Below are 17,465 nucleotides of genomic sequence, written 5' to 3' on the forward strand. Positions count from 1 at the left end.
TGTACCTTTTTTTTTTTTTTTTTTTTTGTTATCGAGGGGGAAACCTTCAAAAGGTACCCGACAACGTGGGAGCGACGCCGGGTTATGTGGGATTTTTACCGCACTAAAACCCCCCCGGTGGCCGTCCTCTGCGCTGCGTAGAGGGCTCCGGGATCTCCAAAGGAACGCAACCGGAGTCCTCTTAGCGCGTTGCCCCGTGGGGCTCCGCCCAGGTGAGCTTGACGCTCGCCACACCATCTGGTGTGTACGACGGTATGCGACCACACATACCGTCGTCCTTCCCGGGGCCGCTGGCCGGGCGGTTCGAGCTCCCACTCTTGCCGCCCGCAACCCCGGAAGCCCCCTTTTAGTCGCCTCTTACGACAAGCAGGGGATACCGTAGCCCTATTCTAGTCCCGGAACTACAGGGACACTGTTCTTATGTACCTAGGATACCAATTTTGATTTACTCAAGGGTAAATTTATCAATTCTCAATTTTCCGTTACACCCGATCGTTTCAATTATAAAAATAAATGTTGCAAAAAACTCGTATTAGTTCATGACAAATGAATATTTCTTAACGGCATATCCATCACCTTATGTAGGTATTCTGACGGAAAATTCCTTCAGCGGCAAAGTTCAGATGAAAAAAGTTTTCCAAGAGGCGTAACGTATCGTCGAATTTCCAAAGTTTCCATTCAGACCCGAATTACCTATAAAACTACAAGCCCACGATTTATGTTCTTTTCTGACTGAAGTGATTTCAAAACTTTTATCTACACTTTGTCTTTATGAAGATATTGTTATTTTTCTTCTATAAACTGATTCATCATTGAATACTAAAAAATCTACCTCATGCGTTACTATAGGTAGTAATGTTTAAGACGAACAGATTAATATACTTGAACTTATGCGCTCTAAATGGTACTCGTAGATACTAGGTATAATAAGTTTGAATTCTAGACTTGCTTGCCGGTCTCAATTTGGTATTCTTGTAGTTCAAATCTTAGCCTTCGATTTTCGAGTTCCAAATTGTATACAAGCCTACTTGCCTGAAAATTCATCATAATGTTCAATATCAAACGGACTACCACTAACTTAAGCAACTAAATGTATCTAGAAAAAGTTAACCACGATAATGTGACAACTAATTTCACATTTAAAAACGATCAAAACTATCAATAACATGTCCTTAGTCATCATCAATCTATCTTTAATAAGCGCGACTCTTTCAAATTAAAAATATATTTTATACCCAGTACCAACTGGTCTACTACGCTTCTAAAGTTATATTCTGTGATAAGTACCTATTTTGCTTGTTTCAATATACGTTTGGTCAAAGTCTAAAATATTCGTTCCACGTCCAAACACTTAGCACCTCGCATTAAAAAGGGTCCCTCGTTTTACAAATCACGTCATGGCCACACTACACGCAGGAAGTCAGTGTTTAGCTTATCTGAAGGCGCGACGGTTCTGTTTACCTGGTTAAGCTTTCTTCGACCAAACCTTTGATTGAGTTGTTTTTTTCTATTGTTGAAAATATTGAAGGACATGTTTTTGGATGTTTTATTTATAATATGTCTCTATGTCATACGTAAAATGGAAATAAATGTCTTAAGGACATATTAATAATTGCCCTCCTTAACAGGTGAACTTGACTTTTTGAAAGTACACTGTGGTACCGACGTGGACTTAGCTTTGTTTTATTTTCGTTTTAATTATTTATTAATCTTCGTTGTACTATACTGTACTTTATACTATACTATAGTAATAGGTATGGCTTATTCGTAAATCATTGTCTAATCATATTGTGATACACATCAATATTTCCACGATACCTAACATAGAATATATAAAACGGTATGAGATTCTCTTCCTAGACATCAAAACATGAAGTCTACATCTCTAATGTTCTTTGAAAGATATTGGCTTAACAGAGCTAAAACAGACTACTTCCACTCCGGAAATATTTAAATTGGTCCAGCAAATTCAAAAAATAACCCACACAAAGAGACAGACAAATATTTAAAGACTGTTTCTTACATATCTAAGAAATCTTTAAAATTATGTTGGATTTAAAACAATTTTCCCCAATGCGAAGTAGTATGTGTATGTATGTCGCATTCTTTGGCACGCCCTATTTCTCGAATGGTATTGACGGATGTAAAATCCGTATGAGGTGTCTTCAGATTCGTCTTAAATCTAAATTATGAGGGTGACATAGATTTTCAGTCAACTATTTTTAAGGTATCAGGTTTTTGGTTTTTATAATTAGATACGAGTTATCTATATCTAAAGAGCACACAAACATATAACGTATGGTAGATATATTACGTAAAACGAAAGGTCCACTCACTTTTTTATCTCATTGTATAGTTTAGGTAAAGACACCCAAAAATGTATTGGTCATACCAATTGACAGAACTAAAAATGTTAAATTGGTCATCCTACCTGTTTTAGATTTGTATTCGTTCGCTACATTCGGGAGCCGTCTGCCACACTTCCTGTTTCCCTCGGTTATTATCAACGCGCTAATTACTAAAGTATGCGGGTGTTGGAATAGGATCGATGGGTCTAGTTTTCACGGACAGGGCCTGGTTAATGTCGTTGAAGTTACGATCACAATATAATAAGGTAAAATAATAAAATAAAGAGTTAAGTAATTTATATAATAATAAATGTTTTGATGATTTGATTGGTTGATTGAAATAAAACGATAACGCGCACGACGCAGTTGTTACACTATCAGTTATTCACAGAGATCGGAGTTCGATTCCCAGAAATGACAAAATTAAATTTCTGTTCTGGATCTTACTGTTATGAGTGACCTGAACTATAAGTGTATCGCTATTTTATAATTATGTTCCTTATTTAACTAACAAGTCTCACTTTTACTTTAATATCGTTAAAAAAATGTGAGCCGTCACGGGACGCCTGGCAGATGTGAAACATCGACATTATTTTGTAAAAGTAATATGCAGAAAAGAACATATTGTGATAGGCGCTAAATATGTCATAATGATAAAATAAAATATTACGATTTTTTTCCAGATAACGATGACTATTTATTGAATTCGATTGCGCATGGCGACGCGTCGCCACATCGTACACACTACTGCATATAGACTGTATATATATACCATCGTATAGCGTGGCATGCGTCGCCACGCCAGAAATCGGTTTTACGTGCGGCTATAGATGTTTCACATCAAAAATTGGCACGCTATCATGCACTTATGGAAACCTCTTAAGTCTCAGGAAGTATCCTATCCTTCCTGCCTTTTTATAAAGACATTTCCTCACCCAATGGAGACGGGTGTCATAATTTATATAAAAACCCTCACATGATACCATATTTCAGCAAGAATTTAGAGATAACCGTTTTTGTCGTTCGAAGCCTATTAAATGTCTTCCTTTAGTACGGAACGTATCGATAGCCTGTTCTGAAGGAAGCACTTTTTTAGGACATAAAAACTTTACTGATATTAATATTGTGTGAAGAGTAGCACAAAAAGTGATAAAATGATACCATATACGGTATATTGTGCTGAATTAAACAGCAGAAAAAACAGGATGTTAAGACTGTAATGCCAATATGCCAGCGAATGAGATCGTTTTAATTTTAATAACATCCTGCCGTCGAAGTAAAATAATGCATCTGAATTTTCAAACTGGTTTTTGAGACTCAACTTACATGATAAATAATCTTAAATTTGATTAGTAACAGTTATCTATTGACTTTTAACGAGTTGCATTAGATAAATAAACAGAAAAAAACTTGAAACGTAACTTAATGGTTGGACTATGAATGTCATTTTCAATACCATAATTTGGTAAGCGCTTGCTTAATTTAATGTGTCCTAAATGTAATTGATACATACAAAAATAACAGGTACTGAACACAAAAACTTAGATTCCGATCTAGATCAAGCCATTCAAATAACAAGAAATCCAAATTCATCATTTACCTACAATTTCTACCTAATACAAGCGTCACGTAAACCGTATTGTAACCGGACTAGTTACACTTCATTACAAATAACTCGAATTTGCCTATTAACGTGACAATGACCCGTGGGTATTGTATCATCGTATCATGGGAAACGGCGACGCGGTGACGGGACGTGTGACCCTGCAAACTCGTTAGGACCGTTGCAGAGGGTGCGATTTGTAAAGCGATTTTGCGACTTTTGTAATTGCGAAGAATAGAATGGGGATGCTTTCCACTTGATTGGAAATAATAGAACGGGAATGCATTCCACATGATGTTAAACCCTACCTATGCACATCTGCGTTTTGAGATCAAAGTAATCCAAACGACTACGATTAGAATATCTTCGGTTATGATCGCTTAACACGCTTTACTCTTGGGGGCCTCAAGAATTTATTAGTACTCATGTACATGTATGATTAAAATAACATTTAATAATTCTACTAAACACTACTCAGTAGACCTCTAAAATTATATAATAAGCTAACCTAAGCCGTCTTTAAAGTACATTTTGCATACCTCATAAATACGTATTTGCAAACCTCATAGTCATAAATATTTGACTTGGTTTCGTCAACAAGCAATCTAATCGCAGAATCGCAAAACAAATATTGGCACATGTAACCTCGCCCTAAAGGCGTGTTCCCACTGCAAAACCAGACCACTCCTACACAGATGTACCAATAATGTAATCATAGCCTTGCCAAGAGTTGCTGCCAATCGGAGTAACGACATCAAATTGTCTTAAAAATAGGGTGAAGAAAGTGACATAGTTTTGAAGTAGATCACGCGTATACTCAATCTATCCAAATTGTGCCAAAAAAAGAGAATTTGTAGTATGCACAAGTTGTCAAATATCGACATCATTGGATAGATTGCTTATAAATAACGGGAGCTTTCCTTGCTAAAAATGATTAACCATGTACTCAACATCTTAGAAATTTTGTATTATTATAGACAAAGCAAGGATGCGTAATCTTTAGTGCTCGTAGTGGACTATCGATGGCCTAAACCCCTCTTACTCTGAGAGGAACGGTAGCCAGCAGTAGGACGGTAATGGAATGACGAATTAATAAAAATTACGCGAAAGTTGTATGAACTTCCAACTTTGACTTTGTGGATGCTAGATTCAAATCCAAGCGCACGCCACCGGCTTTAAATTATGTGCATATAACAAATTAATTATCACGTGCTTTATCATATTGAAAACAGGAATTTATTTATATTTAGCTACTCAGTGAATATTTACACCACTATAAAATGACTCATAATAAAGTCTGGTGACTATAGTGTGGTGCTGATGACGTGTTTATCTTTAATCTTTTACCTACGGTATGCGTAAAAGCGGTTTTCTTTGTAAAACAGCGCGTAATTTATTTGAGTCAGCATCATAGTGCTGTTACCTAGGATTATTTATAGTCAGTAGTGTATGAAATTACCCATAAGTATGGTTTTATAAAACTTTTTTTGCTGACATGTGATTGCAACCATAGCAGTGAGAGATAGACTAGTGGTTATAAATTCAGCCTCTCATTCGGATTCCAAGATTCAAATTCCGGCACGTATATCTGATTTTCCAAAGTTATGAGCATATTAGAAATTAATTATAACCTGCTTAAACAACAAAGGAAAACATCGTGAGGAGACCGGCGCCTGACAATTCTAAAAAAGTTCTTAAGGATGTATGAAGTTTACCAATTCGCACTTAGCCAGCGCGGTAAACTATGGTCTAAACCCATTATACTCTGAGAAGGGACCCGTACCCAGCAGTGGGATAGTCAGCCCGTTCTTCATGTTCCTGTATTTTTGTTTCCCCACAACTAGGAGAGACAAATCAGTGTCAGATTGTAAAAATCACCAACGTATTTACAAATCAGTGTCAAATGTTTGTAAACGTCAATTTGTAAAAAATAAAATAATATACCGACTTCGTTTTAAATCACAGACAGATCTATCTACGATTAATTATATGTGTAGAAATAGATTGAAGCTTAGGTATGCAGCTGTTTGAAATAGGCAGATGGCATAAACCATAAACAAGTCGATTCATAATTAAAACTAGTGGCATTTACATAACTAATTGGGCGTAATTGCTTACACTCCAAAATTCCCTGGGGACAAGAAATGTGGGGCATAATCTTGTAACTGGGTATAACATATTATGTGAGACTTGTGTAATCTTTATTGATAAAATAAATCAAGTTTATGTGTCTGTAATTCAAATGGCTTTTGCTGAACCTAACCGATCAAAGAAGGTATAATTAATGAAATAAAAAGTTTATCTCCGTAATACATTATGCCGACTTTGTGTCTTCAATCGGGTATAATGTTGAATATTTGTAACACATTATATAAGGTAATAAGGACGATAAAATTTATCATTTATCAGTGAGGACAAAGGTGAAGAATGTCATATGCTTAAATAATGAAATTTTCCGCATAGTGCTAATAACATTGACGGCGCGCTTAAGGTAAGCTAGATTTAGCCAACATTAATTAAGACTTTTTTTTGAAGACATGTTGATAATATTTTTTAAGTTGGTGGCATTAAATTCTTTAATAAATATTTTATTTGATAATAAAACTATTGCAATTTTGTTACTGTATTTTTTCCATATTGAAGAATAATAAAAACATTATCATTTTATGTTTTACATATTAAATATTTCATTTAAGATGTTCTTTTATTAGTTAAAATATACGTTTTAATTTTAATCTGCGTGTTTTAAAACAGTAGGAAATTCCAAATAAGGAATTAAAAAATAGTTTAAAACATGAATAATAAATATAGGTAATTCTTGTTGCAAATTGCGGTTTTCCGGGTTTTGCGTGCAGAAAAATCCAATTGAATATGAATGAATTATTGTCCTAGTATGGTAACGTACATAAAGTAAATGAGTATTGTTCTTGTGTAATAAATATTATTTAGTTACAATCTATATAAGTAAATTGATTCAATTAAACGTTACTATGACTCAATAAAATTATCTTCCAAAGTATAATTTTCTAAGCATTTTTATAAATTCCTCTTCATTCGTACGATGGTAAAACCCTTGTGCTTGAGTGTGTAAGTACTATTGACACACCTATGTATTTATGCTAAGGCACAACAACAATAACTTCGGTAGCATTACAATCCTCCTCAAAGTTACAATCACATGAATAATAGAAACATGTGTTTAGAAGGTGGTAGAACCCTTTGTGGTTCGACTCCGGCGGCACCACCGCCACACCTATTGCACGACTCATGATGCGAAGCATCAGAGAGTGCTTTACGATCGAAAAAAATTTTTCGCTTCATTTTGGCGGCTATTTTTATTATTATAGCCTTGATAGTTCACGGAATCAAAATATTCGCATACTATTGTCGAGATAATTTAATGGAGATTAATTCCATACTTTTTAAAAATTGATTTACTGCAATAGAATTGGAAAAAAACACCAAAATAGGTCAAAAAAATTTCCTGTCCGTCATGTGTGAAACCTGAAAACACTGTAACTTGTGAAAAAATCCATCATTTGAGTTAATTTTTTTTTTTTAAATTCTAATCGACGATTGTAGGTCACTGAATGCGAATGATTAATAAATTCAGTGTCGTTTAATTGCAATTAATAAAAAACGAAAACTACAAGACTGTATATCTATAGATATTATGTACATTTATTCCACCAGGGGCGCTTGTGCAGTACCTTCTTCCTACTACAGCTGTTTTTACGGCAAATAATTTTGAACGACTTAAGTTTTTTTTTTTTTTTTATATTTCATAATTAAATGAGCATTATGAGTCGTGCACTTTTGGATTTTCCAAACATTTTATGCCTTCTAACAGCAGTGTTAAGGACTGCTGTGTTCTCGTTTAAAGGGTGTGGTAAGGGAGACATACTTTTACGAGGCGTTCCAACTTAGTCCTCAGGGGTGGCGGCGCATCTGTGGCCGACCTTAGGTAGGAATATCTAATCCTATCTGGGGTTGATTACAGATGTCCATGGGCGGCAGTAAACACTTACCATCAGGTGGACTGCATTCTATTGCTACTACTATATTATAAAAAAAAAGTTATTACATTATACGTAAACAGATTTCTGTGGGCAGTAGCAACCACTTACCATCAGATGAACTGCAACGTTCTTTCGTTATTTCAATTCCGGAAATTTGGGATAGACTTTCTGTAGTACTTACACAAAAAGTATGTTATACTTTCTATAATTATATTGGCTCCCATTTTTAAAATTCGAAATAGCCAAAAGGAAGGAGCCAAGTTTATTATTGACAGATAGTTGTCTCGAAAAAATACCAAAAAAGAATTATGAGAACATTAGTCTATGTATGGCACGAGACATGAGTTCATTGACCGGATGCAATTATACCTACATGGTATACTTAACGGCGCCTGTCGAATAATGTGCACGGAATTACAAGTGATATTGCAATTATAATAAGATTGATTTATGCGTGCATCGTAGGTCCTGATTGGCAAAAATATGTTGATTATATTACTTAATGGGTTTCAATCTGTTTTGTTTTAATCGAAAAAAATAATAACTAAAACAACGTTGTCCTAATTAACGATCTAATTTAGGGTAGAATTTATCAAAAGTATGGTAGGCAAATCATTGGATAGATTGATTATTAATGACGGGCGTAAATGGATTAAGTATGGCAAGCAAATCATAATTATCAACCAATTACTGTCCCACGGCTGGGCACGAGTCTCCTCTCAGAATGAAAAGGATTAGGCCATAGTCCATTTCGTTGGACAAGTGCGAATTGGTAAACAAATGTTACATCGTACATCATTTATTTTTAACCTGATAGGTAAGTTAAATACGTAAGTATTAAGTAAGTATAAAAGTTAAGATGAGGACTAAATAATAACCTTCATTTCGTTACCAAATATCGTGATTATTTGGACCTGACTTCTGATGTAAGGAATTTCTCGTACAAGGCTAAGGAATCCGCGTCCCTCCCATTTTTCCCGTCTTACCACTATCGTAACATAAAATTACGCCATTGTTCTTAACGACACTATAAACTGAACCCAATTAAGCTCTCAATAAGTAATCGTAGTAAAACTAATTACGCTGCGTACGTCATAAATTATACGTAATTAGGTAGATATGTTTGATATAATTTGTCCTAAGTCCTAACTATTCAAACACACATAAATAAAATATCAACTTATTACTAAGAACATAATCTATAAGTATACACATCACACGAAATTATCGTAGGTACTATAGATACTTATATATTCACGTGCTACCTAAAAAGTTGCATCAGGAACAATTTTATTCAGATAGTATATAAAAAGTAATCAAAAGATCGTTAAATATATAGTTAATACTCAGCAGTTATTAATTAATACCATATTAATCAGACCTTTAAATCATATTCCAAGCATTTCCGACGTTTCCGTACAAAAACAAAATCTTTACCGGCCGGCTGTCGTGCGAAAAAACAACAAGAGAATACTCACTTGCAAGTTCGATGCACAAATCGGCACTGTGATACACAAAATGTACAATTACTGTGTAAGCAGTCCTCTTTAATATGTATAAAAACTAATAAGCACACACTGTTAATTTAATTTTTGCACAAACATTCACTGTTTACGATCTTTCGAAATGTGTACGTTGGATCGCAGCACGCATGCGTATAACACTTTGACGGCCAGCGCCAGACTGACTGAATCGAATTTCGAATCGAGCGGCAGCGTATAGTCTGTGGTCGCCACACAAATGAATGTGAACGGAACGAAACGGAACATTTTCGACAAAGCTCACCCGGTAATCGAGTCAAGTGAATGGTTTGTACGTTTGTGTGCTCACGTTTACGTGTGTGAATCGCAATGGGATAGAGAGGGGTAGAAAAATCAATGGTGCACTTTTTTGGCTTGCAGGTGTGAATAACATTTGGGGTCTAAGAGCGTTTTTGATTTATTTTGAGTTATGTATTCCGAATGTAACATATTTTCACAAAGATCTAAATCATACTTGAGAAAGTAATGGTATATTTCAGTGGCTATAATAAATAATATAAAATAAGTACATCCAATACAATATTTTACTAATAACAAAATATAAATTATACCATATATTTCATTCGCTATTACTGTAACATTAATTTACTTTATCTTAGCTTACATATTACGAGTATCACAACATAATAAACTATACATAATTTAAAAATAAATCTTGGACCTATCTAAATTATACCATTAGGAATGAGATAAAATTACTTAGCATAATTTCCAAATATATTATCATGGCCGGTCCCACCCAATGAACTACCGATTAGTCAAACAATGTAAAAATATGATATTTTAACAATTTTTTATGCCGCAATTTTTATTTCGTTTTCACTTCACAACTTTTTTCGAATTTGATATATGAATAGCTTAATTATTGTTACTTTGTTAAAGGTTTTGTAAATATTATGTTTAATATTTTATATTTGCACTAAATTAATAAGAATTTTATAAATTAGGATTGAATTAAATTTCCGTTAACCTTAGCAGTAGGTACCTAAATTATTTTTGACAGAAAAATATGTAGGTATCAAAGGAAAAAATAAATTCAATTAAATAAAAACCACGTAAATCGAATAAAACAGTTGCGTAATTACTAAGTTACACATAAATCTTATACTGAAAGTGCAAAGTAAGTATTATGGGAGCAGAGAGTTATCGCAGTCAACTAAAGCAATCTCGGGCTATCCGTGCAATCCCCGTGGATCCAGATAGGGACATTTTGCTGGCGACCTATACATCAGAGTCCCCACCGTAATTTATCATTGCTGCCACTGTAATACGCTGGAATAGACATCGGCTAAGTATATAATAAATATAAGTAGCTATAGAGCTACATTAGACTCAATTTAAATTTTAATACAATGTCTTACAAAGCAAATATAAGATACATAGATAAGAAGACCTTGCTGTTATTTATACAGCTTAACTTTGTTTAGCACAAAGCTCTTTGAAGCTCCTAGTGTGAATCTCGTGGTGGGAATAAATTTATAATGTGAGTACCGAACTACACTCTACAAATTTGTGAATGACTGAACCTACTTTCTGTTCAGTTTCTTTAATAAAAAAATATAACAATGCCCTTTTATTTAACTTTAATGAAAATTATAGACCGTTTTCATACATTATTCACAGGGTTGCTTTTTTTAAGACAGAAATGATGAAATTTATTAAAATCACATACAGGACAAAATTATATTTTTATGATTCTCCAGTAAAGCTCTCCAGTACTCTTATTTACAGGGTGCAATTTGGAGACGTAATTGAAGTATCCGTAAAGAATATTTTTTGAGGATAGCAATACATCAGTTATCGATCAGAAAGGACTCCTATGGTTCTGTTGATTACACATATACCCTAGCAATCCGTTTGATTCGTGTAATCGAACAGATAACGTTCATATACATTGCATCCTTACCGTCCATTATAAACTGAAAACTATACTTTGCGACTTTACATCACGATTAACTCAAATTCCACTTGATCTATGAACCAAAACCACACCAAAAAGCCCTAAAAAGCCGGCGCGTTGGAAGTTTAAACTCCACTTGCCGGTGCACGTGCTACTGAGTTTTTTATGGCATCACTACAACCGTATGCTCGGAAACGACCGGCGCGCCCCGCCAGGATATCCTGTTTGAAAAATAAAAGAGCTACCCCACACCTTTTGCAATCACAAAAACGTTCATGAAGGGCACGGGTTAATATAATTTCGACTTTAATTTTGTAGTGCTAAGTGAAATTTTCAAATAGTTTCACTAACACGAAAGTGAACAAGAATCGGATGGTGCTTATTCGTGGAATTGGATCTTTAAACCCGATTTTAATTTTTAAATTGCTAGTAGATCTCTAGTACTTTTAATTGTAAGACGTGATAGGTATACGTGAATAGCCGGCATACTCGTAATTTCAGTATAGGTAAAAACACCTAGAGGCATTTGTGATCTAACAAACAAAGCGAGTGTATTTTGCGGTAATGTGATAACGTAAAGCTTACTTAGGCAATATTGAATTTCGCCACATTTCTTAAGTAATCATTCCAAGAATGAAATACTCAGCCGGTAGGTATGTACATACTGTGTTCCAAATCCGAGCATGCTTTTTCATGCTATATGACAGAATAACAGAATAATTTTTCTAACTAATATTTATTTCATGTAAGGTATTTGAGAACAGTTAGAATAACTAGACCCGCATGTCAGCACATTGTTTATTTTGCGTAAACTAATCCATAAAATTCGTCTTCTCTTCAAGGCTAACGATTCATTTTATAGGAACTAGGCACAAAGTTATGATTCAATATATTTTTGATTAATAATACTCTCCTATCTAACATAATAATAACTAACACAAGAGTAGCCCAGCAAAACGTTTTAGAAATCTCCTGGGCTTAGGGCTATATGTCTCATTCAAGTGAAATACGGCCATTTCGCAGAAAATCTCCGCATTGCAATGGGAACAAAACAACCTTCTTTATCTCAAACGTCCTCATCTCTTGAGAGTAAACAAAGTATTTCTACACCCGTTCAATGGGGATGAAAAAAAGGATCCTTGAGCCGTCCACTTGAAACGCAATTATCAACGCCGTAATAGGACTTAGGGATCAGTTTTTTGTTATTGCTACTGCTCTCTTTGGTTTCACGATACATATCTTTGAGAGCATCTTACGTAACAAGACGTTTGATGTTACTGGTTTTGTTGCGAACATACCGAGAAACTTGTATTAGAAATATTAGTTATAAATATTAATATTGTAAGTTCAATTAAGCTTTTTAAAAATACTGTACAATTGCAATAATGGATTAAAAATGTGTGTTAAAATACTTTAAACACATGGCTAATAATATTTTGTATTTTTAAGGTTCTCGAGGGAATTCATATTCCCCCATTCCTTATATTAAACGTTAAATATCTAAAGTTATTCACTGTATTAATCGATACAATACAAACAGTAAAATTACTTCTGAAAAATTAATAAAAACAGCGCTAATTTTTACCATTCAAAAAATGTTTGCAACACCTGATCTATGCCGAAATAAATTTAAGTTTTAAAACTAAGAAACAATTTGGAATTCAGAACATTTTTTTAATTAAAATGTCAATTTCATAAACTTTAATAAACCGGCTTCGAAAAGGAGGAGGTTCTGATTTCCTCTGTAGGTATGTATTGTTCGTACATAATGTACATATTTATAGATTGCCCATGTAAAAACCTTTTGTATTTGTTGACCAAGCCTGATCCAATCTGTGTTGTATTCGTGTCGAATACTAATACTGAGGGTACGGAATCATTCTACGAAGCTGTAGGTACTAGGTAGGTAGGTAGGTAGGTTCTAGAAATTTCGTTTTTAGAACAACGCAACGGAGTAGGTTATTATAGCATTATTTGTATTGGTTTTATTTGTATATCAGACCTATTCGACTGATGGAATACCAGAAATCATATATGAACAAATTACCTAACTATTTAATTTTAAGTTTGTAATATATATTTATTTTATGTCATCTTTACTTTCCGCCTTCTTCTTTTTAAATGCATTAAATTTCGAAAACCGCAACGAAAATCTCAATCACTTTTTTAGTATATCAATCCTTAGTGTACACAAATTTAGTAGAATAAGTCCATAATTCGTATAATAATATTAATATCATTTTTTACAAGAGTTAGGTCCTAACTCCGACATTTATCAATGCTCTTTCTACCTGAATAATAAGTGATTTTCATTTCGATCATTTCTTTATCTATAGGTATTTGACATTTATTATCCTTTTATTACTTACTACGTGTTTATAACCTTGACTTTGTATACTAAATTGCATACATATTTTAAGTAAGTACACAACAATGTGAACTTCGTCAAAGATTATTGAGTAGGTACCTATTATATACTCCGCCATAGCTGAGCTGGTTGATCCTGAGACGGTTAGAATGCTTCGGACGAAAGTCAGCTGGCGCGCCCTAACACGCTGGCGTGAGCGGCTACAAGAGCCACGGGGCGCACGCCAACGCGTAGTCAGTGCAGTACTGCCCAACTGAGGAAATGCGTCACCTACCGGCTGACACAGATGCTCACCGGACATGGCTGCTTCGGTGAGCATCTGGATAGAATAGGCAGGGAAGCGACAGCGCAGTGCCACCACTGCGGGCATGCCCAGGATTCCGCGCAGCACACGATTCGAGCACTGTCCAGCGTGGCAGTCCGAGCGGCGAATCCTGGTGCAACGGATAGGACCAGACCTCTCCCCGGAGGCTGTCGTTGCAACAATGGTCCGTTCTGGCGAGGCGTGGAATAGCGTGGTTGCATTCTGCGAGCGCGTTATGCTCGCCAATGAGGACGCCGAACGGGCCAGGGAGCGCGCCGATCTCGGAGAAGTAGGCGCCGAAGGCGCAGATAGCGCCCCCCTGTCCCTGTAGTCCAGGGACTAGAATAGGGCTACGGTATCCCGTGCCTGTCGTAAAAGGCGACTAAAAGGGGGCTTCCGGGGCGGCAAGATTGTGAGGTCGAGCCGTCCGGCAGGCAACTGCCGGAAGAACGACGGAGTGTGTGGACGCATACCCTCGTAAACACTAGACGGTGTGACGAATCCTGAAGCTCACCTAGATGGAGCCCAAAGGGGCAACGCGTTCAGAGGACTCCGTTTGCGTTCCGTAGGAGATCCCGGAGTTCTTTTGGCAACGTAGAGGACGGCCACCGGGGGGGTTTTAGTGCGGTAAAAATCCCATATAACCCTGTGTCACTCCCACGGGACCGGGTACCTTTTGAAGGTTTCCCCCTCGTAAACAAAAAAAAAAGGTACCTATTATATTATATTGAGGCACTTTAAGTAAAGTTATATTTATGGATATATTTTAATCTTTGAACTTTTTGTTAAACTGTATTTAATCCTTTTTGTAACCAAACATTTGGCTTAAAAGTTCACTTAAGACATTATGGAGCTGGGATACTGTTAATTTAGTTATTAAGTTTTTTACATATTTTATTTAACATTAATTAGTATTCTTATAAATATGTAAATCGGTAGTTCTTATCATACCACATGCACATTATTTTGGAGATTGATAAGGGTAGGTTGCCATCATTGAAATTGTAAATCAGGACAGAAATTTCTGAACAGAGACCTGAGTTCACATTTACATCTGTACAGTGTTCAATACCTAACTTACACAAGATAAAACTATCAAAAAATATCCAGACGTCCCCAACACGTACTTACACTTGGGACTGATCCGGTTTACCCAAACGGGTGGTAACCCTATGTACGAGACATGCAAGTGCCATTGTGGCACTCAACCACCTCTCAACTGTAGTAAAGTAACAATAGCAGTCCAAATTAGCTAACTTTAGACGAAACTCGCTCCGTGGGTGTCACGGGATCCCACATTATGGAGATGCATGATCACATTAGACGAATATAACTGCCACCATAATTTTAAGTATAAGAGGTCATGTAATGGTCCTGTTACATGACCTCTGTGTGTTTGTGGTGAAAATTTGGTCTATAAAGAAAATATCAAAAAATATAGGTACTTTTAGAACCAGCTTGCAGTCCATGTGATGTTGACTGCTGCCGCCCATGGACATCTATAATTAGCCGCAGATAAAATAAGAGACCTGAGGTTAGGCACGGATGCGTTGCTATTCCTGAGGACTAAGTTAGATCGTCTCAGATTGTCTTCCTGTCCTCCCTTCAAACAGAAATACAGCAGCGTTTAACACTACTGTTACTAGCCAGAAATAGGTTTGGTTCACCTTCAGAGTCAAACCAGTAAAAATCATTGAATTCAAAATCATTACACTTAACATCACATTTAGTATTTTTTTTCTTTATTATTATGTTAATTACGAATGATAATTAAATTTTATAACCTTGTCATAGTCATATTAACTAAAGACACCAGGTGCACATATTCATTAATTACATCTTTCATTAACTATTTCATTTCCAATAAAAAAACTTGAATTATGTAACTGAAATAATAAAATATACTTATTTTGTTTTGGCTATGTGAAAGACGATATTTATTTGTATGAGTAAGAAGGAAGTGACGGTTGACGGCCAAGATGACGGCTAATTGATTGAGGAATGGGGGAGGAAAATAGTGATAACCACGCAATATTTCCTAGCAGGACTAAAATATTAATGGTACTGGTAATATCCTATTTTCGATCGTTAAATTAAAGAAACAATTCTAAAATTGATCAAAATCACAAATAATAGTTCACTACGTGTAGATGCAATTTATTTCTAGCCACATCCGTTGTCTAGTAGAGTTAATACGTACCAATTTAGCATCACACGCCTCTTTCCAACCTTTTGAAAAAAATAGCAAACGAACATGCAGTCCACTTAATGGTAAGTTATCAATCCCAGGTAAGATAAGATAAGAATCCTACCCGAGATCGACCACGAATACGTTGTTACCCCTGTGGACTAAGGATGAAGCACCCGGATAATTAGTAGATATGTATCCCTACCACACCCTTCAAACCAGTACACAACAGCGCTGAATACTGTCGTTATTAGGCAGAAAAAGGTAGTGCCCCCTTCAACTTTCATTGTAGTTTATTTAACTTCAAAGGTTATCACCAGTTATTATTACTTAACTCAAAGTATTTCTAAACTTACTCATTATTCAAATGTGTACCATTTGCATAAGACACTTTATGTATTTGGCGGTATCAAAATGGTTCTAAATTGCTGAAGTTTAGGTAAACCTCACTCGCGGGTCCCACAAAGTCCCGTAAAATGAAGACGCATGGTCAAAGAGCTTGGTACAACTGCCATCATTCTTAAATACAAGGCCAACATAGGAATGAACTCTAATTTATGTAAATAGACGATAATTGCTTTTAATTAATGGAATTTAAAAAGGATTATTTGGTGTTTGGGAGACCAAGTCTGATTAATTAAAGTGACGGGCCTCATGGCGTAATTAAGGCGGAATAAAAATATGGAAGGTTGGAGTATGGGCAAGATGGTAAATGTCATTTTTAATGGACAGGTGTTAGAGAAGTAATTAATAATTATTTCTAAATATAAATTTAAACGAGAAATTACTGTTAATATGGATATGTAAATGTAATTGGTTACTCGAAAATGGGATTAATGATTCGAATGAAATATTTTAGGTATTTAGTAAACCGGCAATTATTATAAAACAAAAAAAAAAACCGACTAAAGCAGTATAGCGTAGTTCACTACAATTTAGACACAATAAACATATCTCGTGCTAAAATCCGTGAATCTGTTTGGGCTGTAGGATGTGCCTAAGAGACAAACGAATGCTCCAATAACACAACCTTCTCTACGCAGTGGGATAAAAATACAGATACATATATAGATGGACATAAAATGTTTTAGTTATCTTATCCAACAATATGTCCGGGTCTACTTACCTACCGTAACCTAACCTAACCTAAACATGTAGGTTTATATTAATAGCGTAATGTCTATCCTGTTTTAG

At 35.4% G+C, this 17,465-nt stretch overlaps 1 protein-coding gene across 1 annotated transcript in view; it reads right to left on the reverse strand.

Moving 5' to 3' along the window:
- The window catches only part of LOC140753682 (MOXD1 homolog 1), a 108,867-nt gene extending 99,151 nt beyond the window's left edge, over positions 1-9,716 (reverse strand). Inside the window, exon 1 of the mRNA XM_073088412.1 lies at positions 9,449-9,716. The gene's annotated coding sequence lies outside the window, so the exon portion shown is untranslated. The remainder of the gene's footprint in view (positions 1-9,448) is intronic.
- Between the last annotated feature and the right edge of the window lie 7,749 nt (positions 9,717-17,465).

The sequence above is a fragment of the Epargyreus clarus genome, unplaced genomic scaffold (genome assembly GCF_041222505.1).
Source record: "Epargyreus clarus isolate Ecla_fem2 unplaced genomic scaffold, WU_Ecla_fem_2.2 ptg000027l, whole genome shotgun sequence".
Lineage (NCBI taxonomy): Eukaryota > Metazoa > Arthropoda > Insecta > Lepidoptera > Hesperiidae > Epargyreus > Epargyreus clarus.